Source organism: Equus asinus, chromosome 1 (assembly GCF_041296235.1).
Source record: "Equus asinus isolate D_3611 breed Donkey chromosome 1, EquAss-T2T_v2, whole genome shotgun sequence".
NCBI classification, from domain to species: Eukaryota; Metazoa; Chordata; class Mammalia; order Perissodactyla; family Equidae; genus Equus; species Equus asinus.
This window is the reverse complement of record NC_091790.1, coordinates 207,488,111-207,502,411: the sequence shown is the minus strand read 5'-3', so window position 1 is coordinate 207,502,411 and position 14,301 is coordinate 207,488,111. Positions and strand designations below refer to the sequence as shown.

Genomic DNA, 14,301 nt, shown 5'->3' with positions numbered 1-14,301 from the left:
TATACACACGTACATGCACACCAACTCACACACATCACTCATGCGAGCAACATGTGCACACACTCACGTACGTGCACACACCTACACACATAGACATCTGCACACACGTTCATGCGTGCACACACATACACACATAGACATCTGCACACACGTTCATGCGTGCACACACATACACACATAGACATCTGCACACACGTTCATGCGTGCACACACCTACACACATATAGACATCTGCACACACGTTCATGCACACACGTTCATGCATGCACACACATACACACATATAGACATCTGCACACACGTTCATGCGTGCACACATACACACATATAGACATCTGCACACACGTTCATGCGTGCAACACATACACACATATAGACATCTGCACACACGTTCATGCACACACGTTCATGCGTGCACACACATACACACATATAGACATCTGCACACACGTTCATGCGTGCACACACCTACACACATATAGACATCTGCACACACGTTCATGCGTGCACACACATACACACATATAGACATCTGCACACACGTTCATGCGTGCACACACATACACACATATAGACATCTGCACACACGTTCATGCACACACATACACACATATAGACATCTGCACACACGTTCATGCGTGCAACACATACACACATATAGACATCTGCACACACGTTCATGCACACACATACACACATAGACATCTGCACACACGTTCATGCGTGCACACACATACACACATATAGACATCTGCACACACGTTCATGCACACACATACACACATATAGACATCTGCACACACGTTCATGCACACACATACACACATATAGACATCTGCACACACGTTCATGCACACACATACACACATATAGACATCTGCACACACGTTCATGCACACACATACACACATATAGACATCTGCACACACGTTCATGCGTGCACACACATACACACATATAGACATCTGCACACACGTTCATGCACACACATACACACATATAGACATCTGCACACACGTTCATGCACACACATACACACATATAGACATCTGCACACACGTTCATGCGTGCACACACATACACACATATAGACATCTGCACACACGTTCATGCGTGCAACACTTACACATGTGCACACATACACACAACTCATTTCCACAGTACATACCACACTCCCACTCATTCATGTGCACACTTACATGTATACAATACATATGCCCCCACTCACACATGTATATACTCTCATACATACATGTACGCACACATACAGCCTCCACACTCAGTGCCCACTCGCTCACAGTGAACTCTCACAGTGTCGTTCACCGACAGTTTGGGGAGAAAGAAGAGGTTTGCACCGTGATGATGCAGCTGTCTTAACTGTAACATTAGACTTTGTGTCAACATCCTTTTAGAAATAATGTTTTGGGCCGGCCCCAGAGCCCTGGTGGTTAAAGTTCAGCACACTCCACTTTGGTGGCCCAGGTTCGGTTCCCGGGTAGGGGGCCACACGACTCGTCTGTCAGTGGCGGTGGTATGGTGGCCGCTCACATGAAAAAAAAAAAGAGGAAGATCGGCAACAGATATCAGCTTAGGGTGAGTCTTCCCCAGCAAAAAAATAAAAACAAAAATAATGTTTTAACATTATCATGACGATAACATAAGCCCTTTATCCTGCCCCGTGGGTGGGCGTGGGCAGCTGCTAGGAGTGCCCCTTGAGCTGCTCTTGGAGCAAGTGTCAAGGACATCTGCAAGATAACTTGCTGGAAAGGAGTTTGGAGACAAGGGAGATGCCTGCTGTAATTTCCAGTGATGCCGCCTGCCCCTCTCATGCATGCGCTCTCCTCACACCTGGATTCTCGGCACAGACCTCCTGCTGCTGAGGGCACAGGCCCTGAGAGGACAGAGCTCAGATGCCACCAGCTCCCCGTCAGCACCCAGCGCCCCAGGCAAGCGTGCAGGCCGGGAGCTGCTGCACCAAGTGGCTTCAGGTTCTTTCCTGCCCTCTGCCCCTCCCTTCTGTGGCAATCCCGTCTCAGGCCCCTCTGACCTCAGGCGTCGTGTCACCTGCCATGGGGGCACCGCAGCCCCTCCTCACAGGCTGGTCGGCCAGAGACCTGCTCACAGAAAGTTCTCCAAAGTGCCACTTCCTGTCTCCCCCAAGCCACCTTCCACCTCCATCTCTGCTCTCATCCACTTTCACTTCCAGATTTGTATTTTTATCTTTACTTTTGGATTTTTTTTAATAGTAAAATATACATAACATAAAATTTACTACTATAGCCATTTTTCAGTGTACCATTCAGTGGTATTAAGCATATTCACGCTGTCGTGCAGCCACCGCCACTGCCACCACCACCACCGTCTCCAGAACTTTCTCATCTTCCCAAATGGAAGCTCTGTCCCCATTAAACACTAGCCTGCTCCCCAGCCCCTGGCACCACCATCCTACTTTCTGTCTCTGAATTTGGTGACTCCAGGAACCGCACATAAGTGGAGTCACACGGCATTTGTCCTTTTGTGACTGGCTTATTTCGCTCAGCACAGCGTCCTCGAGGTCCACCCACGTCGTAGCCTGTGGCAGAAGCCCCTTCCTCGTTCAGGCTGGATAATTCGGGAATCTGGTTTGCCTCTCTCCTTCCCTGTCTTTCTCAAGCTTGCCTGGCAGAACTGCATCGCCAGGACAGGACCCGAGGCATCTGAGCTGGCCTCCCTTCTCCTTCGCTGCGCCCGTCTGCCCACCCTGTGCACAGGTCCGAGGCCTCGTCCCGGTGCTCTGATGTGTCAGGTCCACTAGGAATTCACACTTGGGCTCCAGGGACGATGCAGGGAGTAATCGTGAAATAACAGGTGACCCTTGCCCACCCCTTAACATGGCTGCCCTGAGGACTTGGCCGTCATAACCGCTGCTCTTCACAGCACCCAGTGAGGCTCCCGGAGGTCCAGGCGGGATCTCACCAGGGCCCCTACCCCACCGTGAGCCCTGCACCTTCACCTGGGCCCTGGCCCTCACCCCGGGGGCTGTGGCGCCCAGGAGGTCTGCCTCCCGCCAGGCCAGACAGGCCTGCGCTCCTGCCCTCCTGGCTGCAGGCGCTCCAGGTCAACCAGAGGGCTCAGGACGCATTTGCATTTTCACTGGGAGCCTTTGAAGCCTTAACTCCACGTGGCTGAAGGTGCAGGTCTCAGGAACAGAGCCTGCAGACGGGGCGCTAGCTGGGGACAGAAGCCCTTTCGGGCAGCCCTGGCTTCAAAGGCAAGTTCTGCTGAGCAGCCCGCCCCCCTGCAACTCCGAGGCCTCCGGCACAGCCAGGCAAACCTGTCTGCATTCCAGCCCTGACTCACTGCCACCCCCTCAGGCTCCACCCTTGTCCCGCTGGCTTCCCACCCACAAACCAGAACTGCTGGGGCCCCTGCCTCAGACGCACTCCCTGAGCCCCTCTGTTCCTCCTAGCTGGGGCAGGAGGGGCAGCACCCCGCCACCGCCAACACCATCTCCTGAGAAATACCTCCAGGTGGCCCTGGAGGGAATCCTCCTGATGGGCGGGTTCCTCTGCCCTGGGAGGCTATCAGTCATTTGCATGTTAGTGCGAACAAGCTGGCATGGTCATCTGGGTGAGACTCATTCAGGATAGAGGCATGTCCACAGAGCCTGGAGGAGCTGGGCGTTTCCCAGAAAGCAGGTCTGGGTGGAGCACGGCACGGAGGCCCCACATTTCCCAGAGAAATGCCTGGAGGTGATGAGCCCTTGAACGGGTTGGTGGGAGGGCAGACAGGGTCCCCCCGCCCCCCCCCCCAGAAGCCTCTCTTCTTGGGACTCTCATTCTGCTCAGAGATGCTCTTTCCAGGGGTTGCAACAGCAAGCAACAAAGCCTGCTAAAACCTGGGGCACCCTCCCCTGCTTCTGTCTCAGTCTGTGTGAGCCTGGCGGTGGACAGGGTTTGTCCTGCCTCGGACCAGGGTTGACCACTCACGGGCCTTGCTCCCAAATGTCTCCTCCAGTGGACTGTCCAACAAAAACCTGCAATTCACTTCCATTTAAAGGCCCTGAGTCACCTTGTCGGGAGCCAATTCTCCATGAGTCTCTCGTGTTTCTGCACGTTTCGTGAGCAGAGACACTGACTGCCTTTGTTCCAGGCTGTCTTGTCAAGGACGCTTGAACAGCGTCAGCCTGTGACAGACAAGGGCTCGCCATGCTTGATGCCTGTCATCGAAGATTTGGTTCTCGAGCACAGTCCCCCAGTAGCACAACGCCCAGCCTCTCCATGTGTCCCCGGGCACTGGGGCTCAGGAAACCTGCAGGGCGAGGCCGATGCTGTGTCCGCGCCATTGCTGGGGGGAGGAACGGCTTGTCTCTCACCAGCAGCCTTGCATCCTGCCAACATCCGGGACACTGTGGCCAAGGCCTTGTGAAGCTGCAAGGAGCTGGGCACTCAGGACCACCGGGTCTTGTCACCGTGGGTTAAGCAATGTGTTTCCATTCTCCTAAAATGCAGACGTGTCCAGGGGAGGGAGCACAACGTCTTTCTCCCGGGTGGACTGGGTGAGCAGGAGCATTGGCAGGGTCTGTCTGTGAAAAGTTCTGGTAGAGGATGTAGACTGCATTCACAATTTGCCACAGGCAGCAGACCCCACAGGGTGGGCCCGCAACTGAAACAAGAAGAAAAGTGTGGGCCCTCGAGGGCTCTAGAAGGACGAGCCCCGGGCCCAGCAAGAGGGCAGTCAGGGGACACCCTGCGGGCAGTGGGCTTGGGGAGGGATCGGGCCTGGCCCGAGGGGAGCTCAGCTGTCCCAGCAGCAGTTTGCAGGGTGTCTGAGAGTGTGTCTCCATGAAACAGGCGCCGGCTCTTTGTGGCTTCCACGGGAAGCTGGATCCTTAAAGGACAGCTTTCCTTTCACTTTGTCAGCCCTGCCTGAGCCCCTCGCCCAGGGACACCACGCCAGTCCTGACCAGAACCAGCCCGCAGAGCGCTGAGGCCCCCAGCACCAGGTCAAGCGGGGCCAGGCCGGCGTCCTCTCCTCGCAGTGGCATGGGTCTCCTCAGCCTCAGCACCCTCACGGGCCCATTGGGCTGGGCTTGTCCTCCCCTGGGCCTGAGGACAGAGCTCTGCTGCTCCTGAAATGGTCAGTGGTCTCCAAACCCCTGGGACTGGACACCAGGATGGACAGCAGTGTTGTCGTGTGCACTGTGTGTGTGTAAAGTCTGTACTGTGGTCAATCTATAATTTATTGTTGATAAAGTCTAAATTTTCTTATTTTTTAGTAAAAAAAAAGCAAATCAAATAGAACCTCTCACTTCTCCCTGTGCCCAATAGATGGTCTGAGCGCCCACGCGTTCGATTGACCCCCAGGAAAGGACTTCTAAATCCCTGGGCCAGGGGACCTGGCGAACGGCTTGCCCAGTGTCTGTGCCACCCACCAACCATGGCCGTTGCAGAGCTCTGCCCGGGGCTGCCGCTCCCGCCATACATAGCGCTGGCTGCCCAGCGAACAGCTCCCAGCCCAGGACCTCTTGGCTGGTGGCTAAGCCTGGTCTCCAAAACGCATTTCCCCACGGAATTTCCTTCCCATCAGCTTGCAGGAAGCAAACGTGTTTTTCCGAATCCCAAGATAAACCAGTTGAGAAACTGGTAAAACGGGAAAAAGAACTATAATTCTGCTGAAGAATTAGAAACTTAATCATCAACATAAAGACGTCGCAGGCTGGGGAAGCCCCAGCGTCAGGTCAAGAGCTAGAGCCGGAAACTGGAAATGAGGGCTGGAGGTTTCGGGAATCGGGGCCGCTGCAGGCGGGAGCGACGACAGAGACCCAGGAGCATGACCGCTGTCACGACGGACGTGTGATCCGGCCTGTGGCGGCCGCGGTGAGTCAGTCCCGCACGTAAACCCAGCCCCAGCGGCCGGTAGCCCTGCACACACGTCAGACCCGCGAGGCCTGCAGCAGTGGTGGGGTGTTAACCTTGCTGGCGGGTCCAGCGTCACTTCACTCAAACACCACCCGATGACGTCCGAGTGTTTCCACAGGCTACAGGTTCTCGCAAATACGGCGAAACTGAGCATTCCTCGTTAAACAGAACGGGCGAGGCGGGCTGTCTACCGTTGCCTCGAGAAAGCCGCAGAGGCGATGCCCCAAGTACCCGGCCTGAAAGCAGGAGAGGGCGTTCCCTGGGGCGCGGGCGGCTGAGAACCGCAGGGAAGAGGGTCAGAGAGGATCCAAGTGAGGCGGGGCTGGCACTCCAGGCCTGGGAGAGAGCCTCGCAGCGTCCCAGCATCCCAAGCAAACAGCCTCGGAATGCCCGCCCGGCTCTTGACCCCAGCGCCCCGTGGGTCCTGTGCTCTGGACGCCCGAGTCTGTATGGCACAGCAGGAATGGCAGGAGCAATTAAAGACAATGCCATTAGGTCATCGAGTCTGAGGCTTCAGCCCTGATTCACGTGGGGTGTGCCGCCCGGAGGACTGAAGGGCGGGTGGCTGCCAGCCAGCAGCCCAGCTGCAGCCCAGTGGGGCCGGGGAGCCAACGGCCTCTCCTGGTGAGTGAGAGGCTGCGGGTCCCCTTCTGACAATGCAGCGCCATTTGGGAACAGCTGTGGTGTGCGGGTGTTCCAGGTCCATCTTCACGAAGCCTCCCAACAAGCCGGCAAGTGGGTCTTCTCATCACCACTTTACAGAGGGGAAACTGAGGCACAGGGAGGTTGAGCAACTGGCCCAAGATCAGAACTGATAAGCTCGGGTCCCCTTGCCCCAAGTTGGGCTTTCCTGCTACCCCTCCCTGAACCTTAACCCTGTGGGACCAACGGCCCGCCAGCCCTGTGGACAGAGGTCAGACCTTCTGCCTTCAGCCCAGGCCCCAGAGGGCCATTTGCTGCTGCCCATACAACTCACAGGTCACCTCTGAGGGAGTGCCACGCCCCTGGACGGGTGTGTCTGACGGCAGCCCGTACACAGACTTTCTCGGATGTTCCAGAACCTGCAGGGGCCTTTCCATCCTCGCTTGTCTTCTCTGCCCCCAGCCTGCGCTCGCACGGCGTGGGCTTGGTCCCAGGACAGGAGCCTCCCCCTGGTCTGAGGTGCTCGGGGTCTCAGCAGGCCTGGAGTAAGAAAGGAGGGGCACCTCCCCTCTTCACGCCTAGTGCCTGGGGGCTCCCTCTCCACCCGGACCCTCCCGAGGCCCAGCAGCGACCCCTGCTGCGTTTCAGTGCTGAAAGGCCTGGGTACCCCCCTGCTCCCCCTGCCCCCCCCCCGTCCTCTCCCCTGGACATGCAGTAGGGTTGAGAAGCAGACGAACTCCGACTCTTTGACCTTCGCCCTGCCTATCTGTGGATGGATGTGATAATTATCTCTCATGAAGTTGCTCAGAGGGCAAAGGGAGGCCTGTGACCTGCAGAGGGGACACTGCAGGTGACGTGTGGCTCTCACCCTGGCCAGGTCCTGGGTCCCTGAGGACGAGCACAAGTTCTCCTCCTGCCACTCGAGGTGGGGCTCGGAGCTGGTGTCCAGTCATGAGGGTCTGCAGAGCCCGCCACAAAGCCTGGAGGTGAGTCTGCGGACCTTTCCAAGTGTCCTTTCACAAACGCAGGTGCTCTGTGTCGGGGGTCCAGCTCTGTGAGTCAGAGTCGGGGCGCGGGGGTGACCCAGTGAGGAGTCTGGCCGAGCAGGGCCTTTCCAGGCCCCAGCTCTGACTCAGGTCGCCCTTCTGCCCTCCTGCCACCCGGAGCCCAGGCCCGTGGGAGGCACAGGGGCCGCAGCAGCGTGGTGGGCCGCGCTCTTTGCTCTTTCTCCAGTGCCTGGAGGGCAGCTCACAGGCTCGGTCAGGGGGAGCAGCTCCTCCTCCTGGCGTCCGGAGCTTCGCCCGGCCATGTGGGCATCCCCGTCACCGCCTTGGCCTGGCCCCACTTAGTGCCCGGGGAGCAGTCCGAGTGCAGGCCTGGTGGCACAGCTGCCAGAGTGCCTCCCTCCCCTTCCCATCCCGCCCAACGCTCCCAGGAGCCCTGAGAGGCCCCGAGGGCACAGGTCTTGTCCCCTCACTAGACACCTGAGAGCCGTGTCCGAATGTGGTGTCCGTGCTCTCGAGGACAGCTCCGCAGCTCGCCCCTCTCTGGAAGGAGGCACCCTGCTGAGGCGTCCCGGGCACCAGGCACGGAGTTCCTCACAGACGAGGACAGGGCGGCCGCGAAGGGCCAAGGGGCTCAGCACGTCACACAGCCCCATGTAACCACCAAAAGGGGCCTTCTACTCACTGCCAAGACAAGCCAGCAGTCCAGAGGCAAGGTGGTAGGAGAGAAAGGGTCTTTTTGTTACCTTGCTGTCGAGGGAGAAGATGGCGGACTCGTGTCCTAAAGAACCATCTTAAAACTGCAAAATTTTGAAGCATTTATATAGAGCAAATGGGCTGAAGGGGGTGTCTTGGGATGTCACCCGTCTTGTGGTGTAGTCCTTGAGACTCCAGATCATCGCTTCTCTTTGTCACTGGTGATGGATACCAGCAGAAGCCTTTCTCCCAGAAGACATTTCCTCCCTGGGAAATCTTAGAGAACAAAGTTATTGCCTTATTGACCTAGGGAGGTGTACGTCTAAGCCAAGGACATGAAAATAGCAGAGCATGCGTATTTCTTCCAGGCAGGTGTGTACTTATGTAGGCCACGTGCAAACTAAAGGATGCTGATAAGGAGTGGGGGTGTCTTATGGATCAGGGTCATCTATAGTCCTAACATGGTTCCCCTCTGTAAGATAGTTCCCTTATGTCAACCTGTGTTAACCATTGGTGTATTTATCTTAGCTTTCAGGTGGCGTGAACAGCTGGCCGTGTGTGCGGGGAGAGTGGGACCAAGGTGGGGCCATCAGTCCAGCCGGCTCCAAGCCCGGGCTCTTCCCAAGGAATCCAGTGATGGCAGACCCTGGCACCAGGACCACGTGATCCCCTCGGTGCCCCCCGGCGGGCGCCATTAGTGGGTCAGGCCCTGCTTCCTGGCCCCAGTCCCTTCCCAGCTCAGGGGCGGCTGCAGGCCCTCACGACCCTCTCGCCCCGTGCTCCTTACCACCCTGCCTCCCGCAGCAGGAACCCTCTGAGGAGAGAGAGGATGTGACCAGCCAGACCCACCTGGCGTCCGAGGTCAGAGGCCCTGATCCCCCAGCAAATCAGCAGGCTGGGGAAAGGGGGAGGGGAATGAGGAGGGTCCTATGCAACAAAAGTGGTTAGAAAGACAGGAAGAGAGCCTAGTGGCCTAGTGGTTAAGTTCCTTGTGCTCAGCTTCGCTGCTCCAGGTTCTGATCCTGGGCACAGACCTACACACCACTCAGCAGCAGCCATGCTGTGGCGGGCATCCCACATACAAAATAGAGGAAGGTTGGCACAGATGTCAGCTCAGGAGAAATCTTCCTCAAGAAAAAAAAAAAAAAAAAAGGACATGAAAAACAGCACCAGGCAAAACCCAATAACCTGCACAGGGAAGGAGAGGTTCCCCAACAGCAGGGCTGGGGGCTTCCAGGCAGGAGGCCGAGCTGTGGGGCCGTCCAGCTGAGACCTCTCTCCTGCCTCTGGGTTACCGGCAGGTGCTCTAAGGCGTTGAGCCTGGGTCTGTGTGCCGCTCAGCGTCTGCGCTCCTTACATGATGAAGAGGTTTTTATCTTTAAGTAAAACTCACGCGGGGGTCCACATCCTGTGACCCGGGCTGTGAGGAGCCGCTCTTGTCCTGGGAGGTGGCTCGGTACAGGGAACAGGGCACGAGTGAAGTGACGGTGCTCAGGGCAGAGTGGGCCAGGCCAGAGGGTCCCGGACGCCCCTGGGGGCCCCACTGCAGCCCACCCCACCGATCGAGAGCCTGGCAGCCTGAGGTGGCGAGAGCCCAAGAGCACGTGCATCGCCCCCAGCCTCCCGCCCTCCCCTCCAGGCGCTCATCCACTGCCCGTCGGGTCCCCGGCGGGTCTGACTCCAGAATCAACCCTGGAGCCCAGGCCCCTCCATCACCCCCACTGCCTGCAGCCCAGGCCCCGGCCAGAGCTCAGCCTGTCTGTCCAGCTGCTCCCGAGGGCTCGGCTGTCACTTCTTGGCCCAGCAGCCTGTGGGCCTTTCTGCACTCCAGTCGGGTCACGTCAGGCCTGCTCGGGCCCTGCAGTGCCTTCAGTCTGCGAGAGCAAACCCAGGTCCCTGCCAGACCGCCAGGGCCCAGCCACCTCTGCCACTCCTCTGAGCCTGGTCCCGCACCTTGCCCAGTAGTTTTCGCCCCAGGGCCTTTGGCCTTTGTGCCTGCTCTTCCGCCGCCGTCTGTCTGTCCCCCAGGCCCTGCAGGCCCACCCCACAGCCCGCTCCCTCCGTCCGGCCTGTTGGAGGAACAAATGGGGTGACATCCTGCAAACACCCATCCGTTCACACGTGTCTCCTGCCCTCCCGCGGGGCGCTTCCTCCCTGAGGATGGATCCTATGGAGTCGTCTGCAACGCCATGGCCATTACAGGATTCCTGGAACCGCGCAGCACAGCAGAATGTCCCCGAGAAGGGACAGGAAGAGCAGCTTGCACATGCATTGTGCTCACTGCTCGGTGACACACCGTCTCGAGTGTAGACAGCAGGGTGTATGCATGTGACTTCACTTTGACTCGTTGGGAAGGATGGGGTGATGTCTGAGTGCCCAGCACTTCTGCCTCCATCAGCCCAGGGGTGTTAGGTTCCTGTCACTGGTGGGGTGGGGGACATTCACCACGACGTTGCTCTGCGACCTCGCCGCCCGCCCTCACATGCACCAGCCCAGGCCCCTACTCAGGCCAATCTCCTTAAACCTGAGGTCCCAGCACGACCCCGAGGAGAACCAGAGACCAGCGCACAGCCCTGAGAGGTCAGCAGTGGGGTTGGTCATCCTGCCCACCGCCCCTGCCCACCTGTCCATCCCCTGTGGACCCCGTGGGTGTGCCGTGGACTGGTGGCCCAGAAACAATGCTCTTTTCCACCTTAACTTCGTGATGGAGGGAGCATTCTCCACCAAGGCTGGTTTCGTGGAATTGTCTGCACAGACAGCAGATTACTTAAGGTGACTGATGGTTTTGCTAATAGATGTAAATAATTGAAACTGCAGCTTAAGTTACTTGAAAGAGTAAATGTGTTTTACAAAACCACACAGCCTGGCCTTGTACCGCCTGTTCGTAAAAACTAGATATTAACGGCCTCCGAGAGTCAGCAACCTCGGGGGGAGGTACCCAGTGGAAGGATGGAAAGCTGAGCCCTGGGGATGAAGTGTCGTGGCTGTGAAACATTCATTGGGCTGTCATCCATCATTCATGCGTTCATTCTTTCGGCAAAGGCCAGTGGGGTGCCGTTGGGGCCCAGGGCTGGGCTTCTGGACAGAGGCGCTGCAGGCATTTGAGGCCAGTTATTCTGCTGGTGGGGTCCTCACTCTGCAGGCAGTTCACGGCGTCTCGGGCTTCCACCCCCCAGGTGCCACTCCTCGGTTGTGACAACCAAGAATGTCAGACAGTGCCAGGTGTCCCCTGGGGGCAAACTCCCCCAGTCAGAACCTCTGGTCCAGTGGGAGAGACAGGCCAGTGGACAGCAGATGATGATACCGTGGGCTCAGTGCCTGAGGCAGGTGGACATCCCGCTGGAACTGGGGGTCCCAGAGGCCCTGAAGGAACTCGAGGTATTTCCCCCTGAGAGCCAGACTGAGAGCAAGCTGAGCGCCACGTCCCTGACCTGCCAGGACCCTTCTCGTCCCGCCCCCCAGACCCCATCCCATGAGCAGCCAAGTTGGAATTTGGTTCCCAATTCCCTAAAACCCCAGAGGTGACACACAGCTCCGTGGTTGGCCTGGCACGGGAGTCACCTGGTGACTCGGGCAGCCCCCTGCAGGCCGGGATTGGCGGCTGTGCGGATGTAGGTGGCTCTGCCCAGTGTCTTCACTAAGTATCTCCCAGTTCAGGGGCGGCCTTAGCCGGTTACTCAGCTTTTTGTGCCTCGGTTTGCTCATCCGTCATTGCTGATCTGTATAGACGATTTCCTGGGTTGCCATGAGCTCCCCAACCCACAGCCCCCGGACATGCTGAGGCCAGTGCCTGGCTCCAGTGGGCCCTCGGGCAGGGGGGCGTTGCTGTCGGGGTACGTGCCTCTGTGGTCTCTGCAGGTCTCTCATCTCTCCCCACCTGTCTTCCCACTGCAGCCCAGCAGGTGAATTGCTGGAAATGCAAAGCCGGTGCTGGGAGCTTCCACCCTCCTTTAGAATCCTTCAGTGGCTCCCCAGTACTCTCAATGCCTGCACGGTGCCCTCTGCAACCTCTGTCCTCCACCAGGTCCTGCCTCAGCTCTTCGCACAGCTCTTCCTTACCCTTCACAGCTCTCTGCCCTTCCCCTCCCATGGGCAGAGCTGGCTGGGGCTCAGGTTTCAGATTCCAGCTCACCCTTCTCTCTGGGAGCTTTCTGAGTCTGGAGAGAGATCAGGGCTGCCCTTTCTCTTCCCTTTGTCCAAATCCACAAACCGGCTGGGCTTGAACTCCCCGTGGTGTCTGTTTAGCTCATGGAGGAAGCTCAGTGCTCAGAGCAGGGCTAGGACAGGACATGGGCTCAGTAAATACTGACTGGCTGAATGAGCGCAGAAACAGAGATGAAGTCGGCTCTCTGGGTTGGCTCAGGCGCACGCACAAATGACCTCTGGGAACAAGCAGGGCCTGCTGTCGATGTCTCTCCAGGCCATGGTCTTTGGCCCTGGAAAGATCCTAGATCCAAGTGTCCCATCACGGGGAAAAGAGCCCACGTGGGTTCCAGCGGCATGCTGCGATCCTGGACGGGGACCCAGCTCGGCCGTGTGACTAGTGACCCAAGCTGGCACCAGGCAGCAAGTTGTCCACCTCCTCTGGGCTCCAGATGCCTCATCTGGAAAAGAAACTTGGAAGTGAGGCTTGGAAATAAGGCTTTCATGTAAAATACAGGACGCCCAGTCAAACTAGAATCCCAGCTAAGCAACAAACCGTTTCTTAGTACAACTATTTCCCAAACGTGGCGGGAGGTGTACTTCTCCCACAGGTTGCTGGCTGCTCATCTGCAGTTCAGACCTGACCAGGAGTTGGCGCTTCCATTTGCTAAGTTGTGCGGCAGCACCCCGGGGGGGGGTTGGAGATGGGCAGGTGGGGGCCCAGGGGTCCCTTTTATGATAAGGCTTGGAGAGCTAATGGCCTCTCCGCACCACGAGCAAGGGCCACTCGGATTTAACAAAAGAATCAGTAAAGTAAACACATACGATGAAGTGTGGGTGTCCGGGCTCGGATGGGAAGGGGGGGGTCCTGCTGGAGTTGGCACTGAGAGCGCCTGAGCCCTGAACACTTGCCCCTCGGAGTGTCGGCTTGGGGAGGGCCTTTGACCCACGTGTCCTGCAAAGATCCATTTTATAACCCAGGCAGCTGAGGCCCAGAGGGGCTGAGGGGCTGAAAAAAAGGTGTAAAAATTTATTAGTTTTTTTCTCCTTCTCCCCAAAGCCCCCCAGTACATAGTTGTGTATTTTTAGTTGTAGGTCCCTCTGGTTGTGCTACGTGGGACGCCGCCTCAGCATGGCTTGATGAGCGGTGCCATGTCCGCATCCAGGAGCCGAACTGGCAAAACCCCGGGCCGCCGAAGTGGAGCATGTGAACTTAACCACTCGCCCACACGGCCGGCCCCAAAGATGTAAAAGTTTAAACCACCACAGTGCAGTAAGTGATAACAAAATCATTTAAGGGGTACGCTTGGCGGAGTGGCAGCCCCAGAAGGTGTCAGGTCCCAACCCCTGGAGCTACGAGTGTTCCTTCACACGGGCAAGTTCGGCAGATGTGATGAAGTTTAGGATTTTGAGGTGGGCAGAGTCCCGGGTTATCTGGGTGGGCCCTCAATGCCATCATGGGGGTCCTTATGCGAGAAAGCGCAGGGAGACTTGATGCAGTCACAGGAGGCCCCGTGAGGATGAGGCAGAGATTGGGGCGCGGCCACGAGCCCAGGCCAGCTACCACCAGCTGGGAGAGGCTGGAAGGATCCGGATTTTCCCTCGGAGGCTCTGGAGGGAGTGGGCCCTGCTGATGGCTTGACTGTGGTCCTTGATTTCGATGGTGAACTCCTGGTCTCCAGAACCAAGAGAGGATGCATTTCTTTTGTATTGAGGCCCCCGTTTGTGGTTCTTGTTACATTGGCCACCAAAGCCTGACACAGGGTTCTCAGAGGAAGGATAGCAAAGCTCCCCGGAGAGCACGAGGCCGGGCAGCAGGGGGCAGGGGCGCCTTGTGGGGCCATCTCCTCCAGCTGGGGCCTCGTCAGCCCGGTGACCCCTGCTCCCCCATCCCTCAGTGCTGGACAGAAGGTGAC

At 57.7% G+C, this 14,301-nt stretch overlaps 1 long non-coding RNA gene across 1 annotated transcript; it reads left to right on the top strand.

Moving 5' to 3' along the window:
* The first annotated feature begins 1,123 nt into the window (after positions 1 to 1,123).
* On the top strand, positions 1,124 to 11,704 carry LOC139046119 (uncharacterized). The gene is made up of 3 exons (XR_011505685.1): positions 1,124 to 7,087; positions 7,420 to 7,528; positions 8,771 to 11,704. It is a non-coding gene; the product is annotated as an uncharacterized lncRNA (long non-coding RNA).
* The last annotated feature ends 2,597 nt before the right edge of the window (positions 11,705 to 14,301 follow it).